The following is a 17,903-nucleotide window of genomic DNA, read 5'->3' as shown; positions in this document are numbered from 1 at the left end:
CTGTTTCATTTTGTAAAGTATGCAGCTGAGCTGTGGCCTTCCTGTATATGATTACCTTCCTGTATATGATTATCTTTCTGTATATGATTACCTTCCTGTATATGATTATCTTTCTGTATATGATTACCTTCCTGTATATGATTACCTTCCTGTATATGATTACCTTCCTGTATATGATTACCTTCCTGGCTTGACATATTTGCTCGCGGCTCGCCAAAAAATTAGAGGAGATGCCGAAATGATCGCTGCAGTGCGCGGGCTGGCGCAGCCGCTCCGCTCATTATCGCAGCCGATATGAACGGACAGATTGGATAACGGATGCCGAAATGGAAATAGCGTATAATACATCCATGGTGGAGATGAGGGGCCGTATTCACCCTTTGCAAACACGTGACCACGACCACGTGACGACGCCATGACGGACGGCAGAATCACCGGAAGCAACAAGCAACTAGTGTAGTAGTGTAGACGAGCGGAAAGTTTCATTAGTTTCAATCAGTTTAAAATTATTAACACTAAATAAAGTGTAATAATAATACTATCTTCGTCGTGCTGTTATCGGTGGAGGTAGGGCATCTGGTAGGTGCTCACAAAGAGCGGGATTTGGAGAAGTTGGAGATGGCAGGATTGGATACCTTCTTCCTCCCTCCGTTTTCACGGACCTCATTAAATCGCCGAGTCTGCCCGACTTCAGTCCACACGATTTCTGTTTTGACAGCCAGGCCAGGTTGCCAGATATACCTGTAAAATGTAAACCCAGCGCGCCATGAAAGCAGAAATACAAACTAACAGGCTCAACGGAGATAGATTAGATTAGAGCCCAAACGGACGCTGAGTTGGCTAATTTCCTCCTGAACAGGTGAGCATTAGCTTCAGGCTAATTTATCACAGCTACAAGGGACGGACATTTTATGTCATTTCAAAATTACTGTACTCACACTGAATTAGCTATATAGCAGGGTTACAAAAATGTGTTTGAGCGATAATCCGCTGTGTTACTTGGCGTCCTGTTTTCTCCCTTTCATTCCAAACCACACACTTGTGTCAGTCTCGCAGTGGTTTCAGGAAAGAGGCTGCATGTGTCCGACAATACACAGAACATTAACCGGTACGAGCCTCCAGCTGTCCGGGGTCACGGAGTGCAGAAAGTGTGTCAGAGGATCCCGGACGGTGAACTGAGACTCCGTTACCTGCTTGTCGGTCAACGATGATTAATGATCAGATATTTAATTTCATTGTGCTTTCTTTTGGAAGGCTGGCTGCCAAAAATTGCCACTTACTAGCTAATAAATTAGCCTGAGGTAAACTCTAGCTATCAGTAAACAGAAGTGACGTGGTGGCTGGTGTCTGGTGTGTGCGCCAGTGTTTGTGTGTGTGTGTGTGTGTGTGTGTGTGTGTGTGTGTGTGTGTGTGTGTGTGTGTGTGTTGCCCCCCCGCGAAGCTCCAACATGCAGACAGCAGAGGAGGAGAAGAAAGTAGCTGCACCTTCACCAAAATGAAGACTGAAAAACAGAAGTATTTTGGCACAAACATTTACTCACCATGTGGCAGATAGCCACGTAGATATAGATAGATATAATTTATTAATTATATATTATTTAAATTTAATATTTTGTGTTAGTGTAGTGTAATAAATAATTGTTAAATGTAGTGCAGAGTCTGTAGTCTATTGCACTTATACTCAAATGTTTGTGCACCATGACTGAAAATGAGTTTTTCATTATATGTCCCCTTTAAAATTAAATTAATTGAGACAGCTGGTGGACTATTGTTTCCTTTAGCTGAGGATCATAAACAAAATGTAGTTATTTAAAAAAAAACACACAGATTGTATATTGACTGACTTTATCTAAATAAATCCAGTAGAACACAAACCAGCTGCCTTTTGGATTTCAGATTCTGTGGTAATAATGTTTTGGTCACTTCATGGTCAAACTACAAGTTACTTTACTAACATTGGAGTCACTTCTGCAGGTGGGCTGGTTTTCACTCTTACTTATTTAATTAAATTTATAGGTCCTATTTATGAAACTGAAAGTAAAGTAATTTCCTTGCTGACTGCATGAGACCTCACAGCGGCCTCAGTACAGAAGAAATTGTCAGACGAGGAGTCCACGAAGACACGGAGATTGGAGAAGTTCCCTCCATGCAGATTTATCTGAAACAATCACATGTTTACAAGTCAACCAGCTGTCCTGGACTCATCAACGGACTTCAGGCAAAGTCACCTCATATAAACAACTGACAGTCATTTTCATAGGACTACCTTTTTATACGGCATTTTGGGCGGTGTTAGTAGGACACATTAACACACACACACACTTCCATCCTGTTTCTTACTTGTAAAAATGGCTTTGAAATGATTATATTTTTAAATTCAATCTCCTACTGCATGGGCGTACACAGGGTTAAAGAAATACAGAGGTCCAAAGACTAAGCGTATTGGAAAACAAAGAAAAAGGATTTCCCTGATCTAAATATGTGCATTTTTAAAACATTTGGAGAGCAAAAATTGGATAACAATAACTTTAAAACCATGTCAGTGGACAGGAGCATAATTGATCTGTCATACAGTAATACATAAAAATCTGTTTAAATGTTGCAATTATTTAATAAAGTGGAAGAGACTATACATGTTGCAATACCTGTGATCATTGTCATCAGGCCTTTACGGTCATCTGGTTGAGCTTTTCAAGCTGTTCCCTGAATCAGAAAACAAACTCAAAACTTTAATACTTTAATATTCTCTCAATCTTTTGGTGTGTGTGTGTGTGTGTTTGTGTTGCTTGTACTGTATTCTTATTTTTGTTTTTAATGTAAAACACTTTGAGGTTACGTAAATTGCCATTGATCATATTCCCTTGAAAGAGAGCCAGACACTATTTAGTTTTTATAGTTGTATACATATCCTAATATGCCTATCTCAGCTTTGACCTGTCTCTCTTACACAGAGAGAAGAGCCTCCTCTCTAAGTGTGCTGGGCCTAATTTGTACTTAAAACATGATGCACTAAATGACAACATAAACACCCATCTTGATACATGATTGATAGTGAATGTTACTAAACTTACAGAACTAGAAAGCAAAGGGAAAGTGTGTGGGACCTGTAAATGATCTGGAACCCACAGTGGGATTAAATAGTGAGGTCACATGTATCTGGTTTCCTGATTATAAGACAGACATTAGAAGACTAAAGTTTAAAACAATATCTAATGAAATATTTACAATAAAAATGTACTTTTTCCTTACCTAGGTGGGTTTCCTGGGTCTTGTGATCCTGCAGTAATGAAAACAAGTTAAGAAGTAAATCCTAACTGACTTGATCCTACTCTGGTGTAAACACCAACACAATGATTAATGACTGAAGATAATACAACCTCAAAGACTCTAAACATGACATACATATATAAATAATGTGTTGTGTTGTCTGCTCATCATGAATATGTTGATACAATATTTTATTAAACTTACCTTCTTTATTGTCTAGACGCCTAACTTGAAGAATAACATCAACAACAAAAACTGCTGAAGCAACAATGATTCCAATCCATGCAGTAAATAAAAAAATCAATGCTACAACCGCTCCAACATTGGGAGACCCTGAAACAGAAGATAGAAAGTTAATATAAGACTCAGAATGGAACACAGATCATATACAGCAGATTGAACATCACAGTCTACACAAAGAGATCAACTGAAGGTGCATTCTCCTGAAACCTGAACTCTAAAACTCTTTGCAGATAAAACCACGTCGAGGATGAATGTGACCAGGAACAGAGATGTTAGCTCTGATCTTCTGGACAGTTTCCTCCTGCTCGGTGAAATATTACAGTATGATGCAAACACTGGACACTACGCCTGCATAAGTATCCCACAATGCAAATGCGGTAGTAAGACAACATTCCCAGACAAACTGACAGAAACCAATCAATAATGCTCTAAATTACATTTCTACATATTTAAATGAAGCCGCCCGTAAATTCTAAAAGGAAGACTTCATATATCTTTTCCATCACTCATAATGATCAGCTGTTTCATGGTACGTCACTTGTCAGTAGTAATCAGATCCAGCTGTGTCGTTGTTAGTAAACCAATCAGATCTACCAGTTCGGACAAAGTGTGTGTTTAGAGTTGTGTGTAGGAGATGTATACTCTTGCGCAGAACAAATCTACCTAGGGTACAAACAAAGTAACCTGAAAAATGATCAGTAAAGAGTTACATCACATATTGTTGATGTAGAGATCAGTGATGCATCAAAATCAGGACTAACCTGAGGTTTTCTGGTCCTTAACTAAAAGAAAAAAAAAAATATGTTAGAGTGTTAGAAATATTAATATCATTTGCAGAGAGGAAACACTGAGAAAAACACTCTGAAACTTAGAGTTCCTGTTGAGTGAACAGAATTCTAAATGTAGATGGAGAAAAAGAGAGAGTCTCAGATTTAACAGTGTAGTTAAATGAGTTAAAAGATCACACTTTAGTGAAGCTTATGAGATCTTTATCTTTGAGAGACAGTAGTAGTGTGAGATCTTGGTTAGGAGGGTGCGGTTCAACCCGGTATGGACGTACAGACTATGGACTGGTATCTCCAGAGGAGAGTTCACCTCCTAAACAAACGACCCCCAACGTTGGGGTACGTCATGGGCAATCCTTGCTTACACTTCCTCTCCAGAATATGTGTAGAGGTGGGGTTACAGGAGCTTTTCTCAACTGAAACTCTAACATTCACCAAAGTTGATAGTCAATAATTCAAAATGAACTGAACTTGTTCTTCTGTTATTGAAGGTTTAAAACTCATAAAGACAGGAGATCAAACCAGCTTGATGGTGTAATTGCAGATTAACGAAGACACACAGGACAAGTATACACATGTAATGCTCACGCACTGTAATTGACTCAGAATTTTGTTAGTCAAATCAGGTTTGGCGTTCAATATGAATATTTGATTAGTTGTTCTTTTTTCAGTGTATAGGATGGAACCATTCGGCTGCTAGTCACGGTTCAGGCATGTATGTATTGTTCGTCCATTTTAGCCTCACAGATTTCAGTCAAAAGTCTTGTGGGGAAAAAGCCTTGAACCGAGTGAAACTGCCGTTGAGGTACCGAGTGCAGCTGTACTATAATATCCAATATCCAAATCAGGCATTGTGGAAAAAAATGAAAGAAATTGAATGTGGGTAGTCGCTTAGGCTGCAGCATAAGCCATCGCTGCACATCCCTGCATTCGCTGATAGGTCATGATTTGTCACACACAAATTTAACTTCTCTTCAACCTAACATTTGGTAACTATTTACAACTGCAAACACTGTTCCTGACTCATATCATAACAGAAACACATTTACAGTAAAGACAATGTACAAGTCTTAACATTTTACCCTCTATCCATCTAGCTAAATCACACCATGAAGCCATTTGTGTCCCTCTGTGCTTCAATCATACAGCACCTGTGATTGGTTGAATCAGCCTACATGCTTTAGTGAGATGCACAGCACCACATTTTAAACATTTAATACAATAACAAGCCAAATGTTAGTGAATGTGAGTGGTGAACACTAGTGAACACCTGGTTTCAGACTCAGACAGAAGAGGAGGATTCCTTGACCAGAGTTAGAAACCAGAATGAGGAAAGTTTAACTGTTGTTTTCATCTTCATTTTCTTTGAGTCTAAAACCAATGCTGTGTTTCTCAGTTAGTTCTTCTTTTAATGAACCAACACTCTGCTGCAGTGAATGAAGTGTAAAGAACATGTTTATCATCTGGGACCCTCACTGCAGAGCAACGTAGTCCTAATAACAAGTTTACATTGTCCAGTAAAAACTTTATTTGCCTCCATGGTATTAAATTATTACCAGGAACCATCTCTTTCATGGCACAGATTTCCAGCCATCATTCTCATTAGGGGCTGAGCCCCCTAAAGGTCTGATCCTAGAATCGCCCCCTGCTGCTACTTCATGCTTGTACTCCACTACACCCTCAGAAGGGAAATGTTGTAATGTTTACTGCACTACATTACTCTGATAGCTTTGCTTTATTGCTTCACGCTGGCTTGTTTCTGCAACAGCTCATTGAGTATCGGACACAATTAAAACTATTGGAGGAAATATTTTCCTTTGACATTGGTCCAGTATTAAACCAGATCGCTGCAGTCGGCAACGGTGAAACAAGCTACAATGTAAGTTAAAAAGGACGCCAATTGTCCAACTTGTATTTACGCTCATAAAAGTGCTCATTTTGTCTCTGACAGGCTCAGATTTATATTCTAAGTGTCTGACAACATTATGGAAAGGATTCCTAAGGAGGTCGACCTTCTGTTATAGAGTAAGATCCTTTTGTAAATAAAAGTTCGGGTAAATTAAGGCTCGCTTAAACCCACCAGACTCCATGTAAATAAACACTAATTTTAGCATCGTAAAATATGGGCATTGTAGAACATCTCTGAGCTCTGAGGCTTGTTCTGGCTGTCTTGAGCCTGTGCCTGAAGGGTGCATGACTATTTCATTCCAATTTCGGGTCTGTCAGTCACAGGAAAACCGGGACATTTTGGGGCAGCTCCAGCCAGAGACAGGTCACCAAACCGGGACGCTTTGGTCACCCTAATTTAGGTACATGGAGTGCTAGCGAAAAGCTAACGCTAGCATAAGGCTAACTTCAAACTTCATTCATTTCTAAAGCAGTGTTACAACTTTTTGACAGCATGGTACACATTAACGATGGTATTACTATATTTGTCCTATGTAATTTGTTACAATAGAGAAATTGACATTTACCTCACACAAAACAATGAACAGCTCCCATACTTTTCGCCTTTTGGTTCCTACAGGGGGACTTGTGAAATCTTTGCCACTTTCCCTGTCTTTCATTGCAGCCAAATGCACAACAGTTGGGCATTTCTTTCAGTGATTTATGTCATTTTTTAAATAATTTATTACATTTTTCCACTATTACCTGCACTGTGTCAATGGGAATCAGATGAATGTTGGTATCCAACATTGAGTCCACGAAACACGTGACCACCTCGAACCAATCTCATAACGGGATAGCTCAGAAAAATTCAATTCCCTAGTTGGCCACACTCTCTATATAAAGGCGCTTAGACAAATGGACATGGACTTACACTCTTATTAATCTATCTGATTACAGATGAACAGATTTCAGAGCCTCAGTATATTTTGGTAGAAACACTGTTACATTAATGTGTTACACCCTGTTTTATTTTTTCACTTGTGGAACAGAAATGTCTCTGATTCCTTTGACTTTAGTCCCTAAATCAGCCTCATGAGGTGTTTTCATGTTGATCCTCAGGATCAGGTTGTAACAGCTGTTTACAAATCTTTTACTTTGTGTGAAGTTTTACTAAATTATAAAGTAACTTATAATTAGTTTCATCTGTAGCTGCGTCCAATCAGAGAAGAACATCAACAATACAAACATGGAAATTATTTCAGCATCACAAGCTGCAGCAAAACTTACAAGAAATCAGTTTTAATGGATCAGGTGAAATATTAAACTAAGTTAGTAACACGATGTAAAAGTACGGAAGGTTCTGCTTTGGTTGTCTTTCTAGATGCTGTATGCAGAATATTTTAGTTTAAGAGTAAAATGTATTCATGCTGTTTAGAGCGAGCGGTAATATGATGCTTAACAGACATAACTTGGCCATTAAGTGTAACATTATTATTGACATAACTTTGAGAAATATTAGATTATTTTGTAACATATAACTTAACTGTATTTAACAGGTCTTATGTAGTGTTTTCCAAAGAGAACAATCAGCTACTCCACAGATACATGTAGTAGTTAGTTTGTGTTAATATTCCTTAACAACGCATCTCTCAGCTGTATGTAAGAATCAGAAACCTTTTCATTCCTAAAGTATTTTGGGAATTAGAGCAGAAAACACTACAGACTTTGTTTCTGCGTTTTCATCTCAACTGGAAAGAAGAAACTAACTGTAGAGAAAAGAGTCTCAGAATCAGAGCTGACCTTCAGATTGTAAAGTGATGAAGGAAAACAAGATCTGGTATTATTTTCTATGGTGTAATATTTAATAACTTGTGTTTTGATACTATGGGTCCTATTTTAAACCCTGTGCAGTGTAGTAAAGCCCAACGCAAATGTCTTTGCTAGTTTAAGACAGACGCGAGTTGTCAGTTCTCCTGTCCAGCTCGCCGCTTAAACAGCACAATGCACCTTGCTTCATCTGTAGCCCATAGGCGCGCTGGTCTTACAGGGAGGTGTGTTGAGGTGCATTCTGGGCGATTGCTATCTTGAGGCAGTGGGAAGTGATCGCACCAGTGACCAACAAAACCTGGTCTAAAGTCAATAGCGCAGCATTTCATTGTTATTTTTAACAGCAAATTAGTGAAATGCTTCTAGGCTTATACAATAGCCACGCACACTGTGCTTGACACACACACACACACACACACACACACACACACACACACACACACACACACACACACACACACACACACACACACACACACACACACACACACACACACACACACACAATACCATGGTGGCATTATACAGATTAAAATGTTTCAGTATTAAGAGACAGAAATATACATGATCAAAATGAGCCCTAAGAGAACAGGGCTAAACAGAACATTAGTTAGTGCTTGTGAAGGATTATCAACTTGAAAAACAGTTACAATGAAATAAAATATAAGGATGATAAATGCGACAGTATGATCCCCAGATTTAACGTGGTTTTGAATCATATCAGGCCTGTGATCACATACATGTGAGAAGTAGAGAGTAACGGTATAAAAATCAGGACTCACCTGGGCTGTTTTCCCTCTTCTGTCTTTTAAGACAGGATCTAAAAAGGTAAAACAAAAACATTAGTGCTTGTGAAATATTAGCCCTTTTACAGACACTTCAAAATAAATTGTATTATCTCTTGCAGACATATTTCAATGTTTAAAAAAAAAAGAGCGGACATAATGCAAATACTCACCAACAACAAGCTTAATGTAGAATATTTGGGGTGGCTGAAGACAAGGAAATTGACAGGTGTATTCTCCACTGTCAGATATCTTTGTATTTCTGATGATTATGGAGGCGCTGCCGTTCCAGCTCTTCTGGAAAAATGAGAGACTGCACCTTTGAACTCTTCACCTGACCATCTCGACCGTGGTTGTAATGAATGCCTCCAGCTATACAGGAACACCTCCTTCAGACCATCATCTTTCTGAGCAACTTCTCCTCCAGACAAAGAGTTTAAACCTCAATGTTCCTCCTTGGTGCTGAGAGAACAGGGTAACACAGCATCAGCCCCTCCTTCTTTCACTGTGATGACTGTTGGTCCTGAAAGATAAAATCATGTATTAATCAGTATGTTCACATGCAGAGTAATTATGTTAAGACAGACATATGGAAGTTTTTTGTGATAAACATACAAACTTAAGCTATAACAACAAATAATATTGTTATTTTGGCCTTCTTACACATTGTATTTAGAAAATCCTTTGCACCGCCCTCCAGCCACATATTTGCCCATTTTAGTTTTTTCCAGGATATATTTCAGAGTTTATAACCTGTGGAGGTGGGCGTGGCCTGTAATCAGCTGCAGTGGAGACAGGTGTGATAGAGCAGGAGAGAGCAGTGCCAGCTGAGTTGATTGTCTCAGCTGTTGGTTGGAATTGAGGGGCCATCCACACGGAAACGCTTGTTTTGCATCATTTGGGGCCTATCATCCAAATGAGTCCTGTAAACGCATCGCCTGAAGATGCACTTTTTGAAACCTGGTCCCACGGTGAAAAAAAAATGCCGGGCCTTAGCGCTCTCGCTTGGACGGTGAAGCCTCTATCCCGCCAACTACGCCTCATAACAACAACAACAACAATGGCGGACTACATGCTTGTGTTTCTGGCTGGAGAAGATATTAGGCTCGCTGGAGATGAGCCAGTATGTGAAACCATGAGAGGAGGGCAGGGGACCCACCAGACCCACGCCGCTACATGTTCAAAACACCCTCTGAACCAGGAACAGCTCTTAACGGGGCTTTAGTGTGGCGGTGTACTTTGGCCCGCTGGCACTCAAAACCAGGTGTTAGCCCATCCCTAACGCCCTTCTTGGAGGCCGTGCCAAACAAACTTTGCTGCAAACCAGTCTCCTGTGACGCTCAACCTGCGGGGGAGAGACCATGGATGGTATCAAAAAGTCACACAGGAGGTGTGGTGCCGACATCGCCAAAAACCACGCCCCGAATCTGCAGCCCTGTAGTTGAGGTCCTCAGGAGTTGCACGTCCGGTCTGTGGCCTGATCCGTTGCCATGTGGTTGTAATCCAAACCAAGATGGACTGCCCCTGCCACAGCCCGCGTGACAGGCAGTCCGCCACGCGGGTTGTTCTTACCGCAACGTGGCTGCAAGTCCATAGTACCAACCACACATAGTACGTCACCATGGAACCAAAGTGTCTGATGGCGTTAGAGACCAGCAACTCCCCGGTCGAAGTGCTGTACTTCCCACCACTCGCAGAACTGATAGCTAAAGAAAGCCAACGGCTGCCAGGCCCCCGCCTACCCACTGCTCATAGACAGCACCAACAGCGAACCGGTAAGGCCCAAGGTGATGGCGTATGGAAGCCGTAGGGAAGGATGCGCCAGCATGGTGGCGTTGGCCCCAGGGCTGCCTTTAGTGGCAGCAAAACCTTGTCCCTGCTCTCAGTCCAGTCCACAGCGCGGTTTGGGTTTACCTTTCAAGGCTCGCGGCAATGAGCTGAGCAGCTCGAGGGATGAAGCGCGTGGTAAAAATTCACCATGCCGGAGAACTCCTGCAGGGATTTGACAGTGAGCGGGCGGTGGGAACTGTGTGACCGCCTCCACCTTTGATGGGAGAGGGACTGCGCCGCCCTTAGTGACTCTGTGTTCCAGGAAGTCAATGGTGGGAGAGACCGAAATGGCACTTGGCGGTTGACAATTAGCCCATGTTGGCTATAAGCCGCTCAAACAGGGGGCGGAGGTGTGCCAGGTGCTGAGATTTGGACGTACTTGCTACCAGGATGTCATCCAAGTACACAAAAAGGCATGTCCCGCAAAACAGAGTCCATGAGGCGTTGAAAAGATTGAGCTGCGTTTTTAAGGCTGAACGGCATGCACAGGAACTCAAACAGACCAAACGGCGGGATTTGCCCAGTCAAGTAAAAATGTTTACTTGAGTAAAGGATCTGAATACTTCTTCCATCACTGCTTGTCATATTTTGGTTTCTACTTTAGCTTAAAAAGAAGAAGCTACGAGACAGTTGGCAGTGGATGGACAGATTCTAGGAAATGCACAACAAAGACCGCACACCCACATATAGGCAGCAGAAATGATGCTTACAGCTAAAGTTATTAAAATATCAATCCAATATTTAATAATTTATTTTTATCTGTGCTAAATATTACTGTCCCTCCAGAAAAACGCCATTATGCGATCGGGCATAATTCAATGCATAATCAGCCAAAGTCCGGGTATGCGGGCCTGCATTTTTCAAATACGCTGCACTTTCACCAAAATGCTCGATTCCGCAAAATATGCGGGCTTGCCTGATTTCATAATCCCCGACCTTTCGCTGCAAAAAGTGACATATTTTAGCAGGAAGAAAAATGAAAAGAAAAAATTATGTGTTTACTTCACAATAAAACAGCCATTTTCCCTGTTGCCATGGGAACGTTATGAAATGACGTACATGTGTCATCAAATCACTTGTTTTTCTCTTTTCTTCACACCGAAGTTTTTGTAAAGTTCCCGCAATTTCATGGCATAAAATTGCATAAATAACCCGCATATTCCATCGCATTTTTAAGAAAACGTGCCGCAATAATCAAAGGATTTTTCCCCGCAACAATCACAAAAAAAATTCTGGAAGGACTGATATTAGGAAACATTTTGATGTGACAGCAGCTGAGCAGCATGATTGAAATTCTGTTTCCAGACCTCTGCATGTTTACAGGTGCTTCAGACGTTTAAATAAAATGAAAAAATTAACAATTGCAAAATACATAACTCAGTGTAATAATCAGTTTTCTTACTGTTTTGTTGATCAGACGTGATTCCAGAGCGAGTCAGGAGGCAGAGACACAGAAGAGGAAGAAGCTCCATCGCTGGCGATGTCTCCTAAAGATAAAGCATCACTTTAACATCACAACGTCTCTATTAATGGAGATGGAGCTAATCCTACTTGGAACTGATGTAACAACAGCAACTACTTCTGCACATAGATCCTTCAGAATAAAAGCGTCATCCCCACAGAACCAAGACGACTAAGGAATTCCTGCACAAAAGCTGCCTACAATGTGTGCAAACTGCAAAAGCTCTTATCTTCACACTGACATTAAATATTGTTATCAAATAAAAACCTCAGAGCCCCAAATTAAGCCTTAAATTCACTGCACAGTTTCAACTTTACTGTTGCAACGAAATGTCTTCATCTCCTGACCACTTTATCAGCAGAAGTAAAACCGTTTCAGGTGCAATTTCTTCAGAATAATAGTTAATTAACTAAATGTTGCACAGAAAAGAGATATTGTATGTGAGGGCAGCAAAATGCAGCCGGGTAAAATGTGATTAATACTTTCTCTGATAATTTGATTATGAAGTAATAGGAATAAGAGAAAAAAAAAACTCTGGGTTGGAACTTGTTTTGTGGAATATTTGGCACCTCTGTAGTGTTGACACACTACAGTAACATGAGCTATTTAAATGAGCTGATACATAGTTAAACCTCATTAAGATCTTACCAGTGTATCTCTGTGTGTACTTCGTCCACAACAATCCCACACACCCCACACGGTGGATGTGAGGCAGTTATCCTGACATGTTCTTCGTGGATCCAGACTAGCAAAAGGGTTAAACATTACGGGAAGGTACCAGCAGCAGCCGGAACACAGAGTCTTTAGTCAATTTATCTTCTCACCATTCCTGCAAACTGTACCGCTACACCCATCTTTTGTAGTCCTAAGAGAAGTATGTGTAACTTCTACCATGAGATCTTCTCAGGTAGAAGTATTTGTATTGATGACAAACCCTGCAGCTGAATCTGACATAAGACAGTTATTGCTTTAAAGAATCATTAGCATTAGTTAGACTTTAAAGGATGTGTAATAACCACTTTTTAAGTGAACGCGTTGGGTATACATACGACAGAAGTTTTTTTAGGAAAAAGTAAAGATGATGGGAAAAACTTCATCTGAAAGTGTTACAGTCCATCTGTAGTATTAAGTCATGTTCTTCCACGGATTCTCCTAGATTCACGCTAACTTCCAGCCGCTTGAGTAAATATATATTTAGATTTATATAGATGGAGTGGATTGAGTTCCAAAAAGTCATTTCAGTTATCAGAATGGAACTTTATTATGACGCATCAATGTGGGAGGATTAATTAAAAAACTGAAACCTGTTGAGCAGCCAGGATACATGTTGTAGTATCAGAAGTATGTTTGTAGTTTGTTTCTTTTATCAAAGTTTGAACACAGAAACATCCACAACAGTCACAACATACAGTTTGACATATTTCATCTTTTATTTAGATAGAAATGGTGAAGAGCTGCCTGAAATTACATGATGCCCTGACAGTGAATCAGATAAAACATACTGTACATACAACCTGATATCACAGCCAACAACAGTGTCTAGTTCAACCTGACAAACTCCTGGCTTAGCACCTTAAGAAATAAAAAGAAGCAGAACATGATTGTCCTAATTAATGTGAATTACACAAATATCCAAATAAAAAAGAAGTCACATTATATTTTACTTTGGCTACAAAAACATCAAATTTTTTTTACATCGTGACAGAAGGATTTGGCCTAAAAATTGGGCTTCTAATGCCCATCACATCTAGCTCAGTTAGGACTTTTAACAACTACAAGCAGCAGGATAATATTAATAAAGCAGTTTATATTTCATTCATCCATTCACACACCGATGACAGAGAGCTACCATACAAGGAGCTCGTCTGACCATCGGGGAGCAATTTGGGGTTCAGTGTCTTGCTCAAGCACACTTGGACGAGTGGGACAAGAAGAGCCGGGATCAAAACCACCGACCCTGACAGCAGGTATCTCAACATTATCTTTAAAGGAGACATATTATGCTCATTTTCAGGTTCTTATTTGTACTACAAGAACATGTTTACATGTTTTAATGTTCAAAAAGCACTATTACTTACTTTACTATTTTCCTTCCGCTAATTTTGTCCAGTGGACACCTCGCAGTATTGGAAACTGTGTGTGTGTGTGTGTGTGTGTTTGTGTGTGTCAGTCGGTCTCTCTGGTGCCTTATCACCTGTCCTCTCTCTCGAAGCTGTGAAGTCAAGACATCCAAAATCACCATAATCCTGTGTGTTTTATTTTGAAATCTCTTCCATTTTGTAAAGTATGTGGCTGTGCTGTGGCCTTCCTGTATATGATTACCTTCCTGTATATGATTATCTTCCTGTATATGATTACCTTCCTGTATATGATTACCTTTCCTGTATATGATTACCTTCCTGGCTTGACATATTTGATCGCTGCCTCGCCAAAGAATTAGAGGAGATGTTGAAACGCCCGCGTTAAAGTGCGTTGGCGCTGCCGCCTCGTGCCATCTTGAACGGACAGATTGGATAACGGGTGCTGAAATGGAAATATCTTATAATACATCCATGGTGGAGATGAGGAGCAGTATTTTCTAATGAGCCTGCATGTGACATAGGAAGAGGAGCTGAATCTGAATGGGCTTGTTGAATTACATCAGATTGAGGATGCCCACAAATAACTGGCTGGGTTGTTTGATTTCAGGTTTTGGGTTGGTCCGCCCTCCAGATACTCAAAAAATGTTTGTGCACCATGACTGAAAAATGAGAGATTTTCATTATATGTCCCCTTAAAATTAAAATTAAGTGACAATGCTGATGCAGTCTTGTTTCCTTTAGCTGAAACTCATAAACAAAATGTAGTTATTTAAAACACACACAGATTCTATATTGACTGACTTTATCTAAAAATAAAGTCCAACAGTCCATTCTTCACCAGCTGCCTCTGAATTCTCAGATTCTGTGGTAATAATGTTTTGGTCACTTCATGGTCAAACTACAAGTTACTTCACTAACATTGGAGTCAACTTCTGCAGGTGGGGTGGTTTTCACTCTTACTTATTTAATTAAACTTATAGGTCCCATTTATGAAACTGAAAGAAAAGTCATTTCTTGCTGACCGCGCGTGAGACCTCACAGCCAATCCTCAGTACAGAAGAAATTGTCAGACGAGGAGTCCAACTAAGACACGGAGATTGCAGAAGTTCCCTCCATGCAGATTTTACAAGTCAACGAGCTGTCCCGACACATCAACGGACTTCAGGCAAACTCACCCAGATATATACACCTGACTAGGACTACCTTTTATACTGCATTTTGGGCGGTGTTAGTAGGACACATTTAACACACATACACACTTCCATCCTGTCTTACATGTAAAAATGGCTTTGAAATGATTATATTTTTAATTCAATCTCCTACCGTATGGGCATATGCAGGGTTTAAGAAATACCTGAGGTCCAAAGACTGACTGTAACTCACACACCACCGCCACCTTGGGCTTCAAAGTTACAGGAAGTCATTCATTTCATATGGAAGCCAGCTTCTGAATGATGCTCTCCGAATTGACGACGGTCCTGAGGGGGTCATGAACTCAAACTCTCCGAAGTCTGACGCCGACGCCTCCGCAATACGATAAAGCCGCACCAAACACAACAACTTCGCAATGATCCAGTGATACACATTTGAGGATGAGCGTAACTTTATAGGAAATATTTGTGCTCGCTTTTAAGCGCTACCCCGCACTTTTGAGAAGCATCCCTGACAGGGTGGCCAGAGCTTCTTTGCAGCCCAAGTTGACGGCGCTGTGGTAATGCATCGCGTAAGCGTATCGGGGGCGGGTGTTCAAGAAAGAAGAAAAAAAAAGAATTTCCCCGATCTTAAATATGTGCATTTTTAAAACATTTGGAGAGCAGAAATCGATAACAATACATTTAAAACCATGTCAGTGGACAGGAGCATCATTGATCTGTCATACAGTAATACATGAAAAATCTGTTTAAATGTCGCGAATTATTTAATAAAGTGGAAGAGACTATACATGTTGTCATTGGTCATTGTCATAGCCTCCTCAGGTCATCAGGCAGGTACATCACTGTGTCAACATTTCCGTAAAACACACAAAGCTTTTGGTTAATTACAGTGTGTGTGTGTGTGTGTGTGTGTGTGTGTGTGTGCAGGTGCGATGATGCCTAATTTTGTTCTTCATGCTATGCTTATATTTTGTCTTTTAATAACATAAACACTCCATCTTGATAGATGATTGATAGTGAATGTTACTAAACTTACAGAACTAGAAAGCAAAGGGAAAGTGTGGACCTGTAAACATCTGATCCCACAGTGGGATTACGTAGTGAGGTCATATGGATCTGGTTTCCTGATTATAACTGATTGTAGGACAGACATTACAAGACCAAACTTAACAAAACAATATCTAATATATAAGTATTTACAATAAGAATGCACTTTTTTCCTTACCTAGTTGGGACTTGCACTCCTAGTGCTCCCAAGTGGAAAGAAAACAAGTTAAGAAGTAAATCCTAACTGACTTGATCCTACTCTTGGTGTAAATACAAACACAATGATTAATGACTGAAGATAAAACAACTGCAAACACTCATATGACATTCATATATAAAGAATGTGTTGTATGCTTATCATGAATATCTTTATTCAAAACATTATTTAAAACTTACTTTTTGTACATTTTAGGGTGCAACACTTGTATACAAGCACAGCTAGAAGAAGAACAAGAAAAACTGGGAGAAGAATTGCAGCAACAAGCCATCCATGGGGAGACTCTGAAACAGAAGATAGAAAGTTAATGTAAGACCTGAATGGAACACAGATCATATACAGCAGATTGAACATCTCAGTCTACACAAAGAGAACAACTGAAGGTGTGCATGCTCCTGAAACTAAAATCTAAAACTCTTCAGGTGTTAAATCCTATTTATATCTGATGTCTGTGAAATGTGAAAGGTGTTCTTCTAAACCCTGAGCCGAGGCTCACAGGTACAAGTCAATGATTGACTCTGGGTTAACTCTTGTTTTTATGACAGTTGTTGTTACAGCTGATTGTTATAGCTTTATTAAAAGAAAATATTACCCATCCAGCTAAACACACAGCTTAACTAAGCAATTATGTATAAGTTAATGTTTCATGAGCAGTAAAAATATAATTTGGGGAGGTGAATAACTCAAGCATTTGCATTATATACTACTTTATACCTGTACCTCACTACATTTCAGAGGATTTTGTCTTTTCATTGGTCAGACAGATTTAATAATTAGTTACTTGATCTTACATACAAAACATATGCTCAGCTTATAAAATATAATACTTGTTTGTTCTTTGCTACTTTAAGGACATTTACTGATACGCCTATACTTTTACTGAAGTAGTAATTTTGAATGCGGATCGGAAAGAATCAGAGTACTTCATTCAGCTCTGTAACGCCAACATTAAAATCATCATGGTTGGTCTGAAGTTCCACACTAATATGTAGGCTAAAGCCCCTGACACACCAAATCTTCACGTCGGTATCAAGCAGCAGAAAAGCCAGTCAGACCCATCAGTCGCTCCCAGGTTCAAAAATGCCCAGAACACACCGGCGAGACGCCGACTTGGCAGAGTTGTAACACGCCTCGTACAACAGTGGTGGCTTAATATGTATTGTTGCCCAAAAATGAAAACTGGCGATTGGACTAACACGCCATGGGTCTGGTTTCTCGAATTTCAATGGACTGGGACTGTCAAGGCGATTGTTCAGAATACGACTCCGATATTGTACCAAAATAAGCTCCAATGCACCGAACGAAGTACCGATAA

At 40.1% G+C, this 17,903-nt stretch overlaps 1 long non-coding RNA gene across 1 annotated transcript; it reads right to left on the bottom strand.

Annotated features, from left to right (window-relative positions):
- Positions 1-2,022: 2,022 nt before the first annotated feature.
- On the bottom strand, positions 2,023-3,572 carry LOC120557694. The gene is made up of 4 exons (XR_005639001.1): positions 3,472-3,572; positions 3,250-3,277; positions 2,646-2,703; positions 2,023-2,158 (listed from the first exon to the last, which is right to left on the bottom strand). It is a non-coding gene; the product is annotated as an uncharacterized LOC120557694 (long non-coding RNA).
- Between the last annotated feature and the right edge of the window lie 14,331 nt (positions 3,573-17,903).

The sequence above is a fragment of the Perca fluviatilis genome, chromosome 4, assembly GCF_010015445.1.
Source record: "Perca fluviatilis chromosome 4, GENO_Pfluv_1.0, whole genome shotgun sequence".
Classification (NCBI taxonomy): Eukaryota; Metazoa; Chordata; class Actinopteri; order Perciformes; family Percidae; genus Perca; species Perca fluviatilis.
This window is presented reverse-complemented; position numbering and strand designations above follow the sequence as displayed.